General features: G+C 37.9%; 1 pseudogene; it reads left to right on the top strand.

Moving 5' to 3' along the window:
* Positions 1 to 226: 226 nt before the first annotated feature.
* Positions 227 to 439, top strand: LOC105709230 (large ribosomal subunit protein eL38-like; annotated as a pseudogene).
* Positions 440 to 646: the final 207 nt, after the last annotated feature.

The following is a 646-nucleotide window of genomic DNA, read 5'->3' as shown; positions in this document are numbered from 1 at the left end:
TTCTTGTGATGGTGCCATTTCGCAGGCAGAGAGTTGTTAAAATTTGGTGTTCCAGTGAAAGGGATGAAAGGTGTAGGCTTCTATTCTGCCATCTTGCTCTGCTCCAAAGAATGATTTTTATTATAAAGTTAGATAGTACTACTTAGATATAATACAAAATTAGGAAAGTTTTACCCCCATAAAAGCAAGGAAGAGTCTGCCCCCTCTCCCTGTGCACCTCATCGCCATGCCTCAGAAAATTGAGGAAATCAAGGGTTTTCTGCTCATAGCCTGGTGATAGGATGCCAAATCTGTCCGGATCAAGAAAAATAAGGAAAATGTGAAGTTAAAAGTTCCGTGCAGCAGATTCATTTATACCCTGATTATCTCTGACAAAGAGAAGGCAGAGAAACTGAACTAGTCCCTGCCCCCTGGTTTGGCAGTGAAGGAGCTAAAATGAACCATATCAGTATGATCTGAACTGTATCAAAATATTAAAAATTCTTTAAAAAAAGCAAGGATGATTCAACATCAGGATATGAGCCAATGTAACTCACCACATGAATACACTAAAAGAGAAAAACTAGAGGATGATCGTAATAGAACCAGAAAAAGCGTTGGATACGACTCAATAACTTCGTGATTAAAAATAAAAACTCTTAGAAAA

Source organism: Aotus nancymaae, unplaced genomic scaffold (assembly GCF_030222135.1).
Source record: "Aotus nancymaae isolate 86718 unplaced genomic scaffold, 86718_ANA_hifiasm-v0.15.2.pri h1tg000006l, whole genome shotgun sequence".
NCBI classification, from domain to species: domain Eukaryota; kingdom Metazoa; phylum Chordata; class Mammalia; order Primates; family Aotidae; genus Aotus; species Aotus nancymaae.
This window is presented reverse-complemented; position numbering and strand designations above follow the sequence as displayed.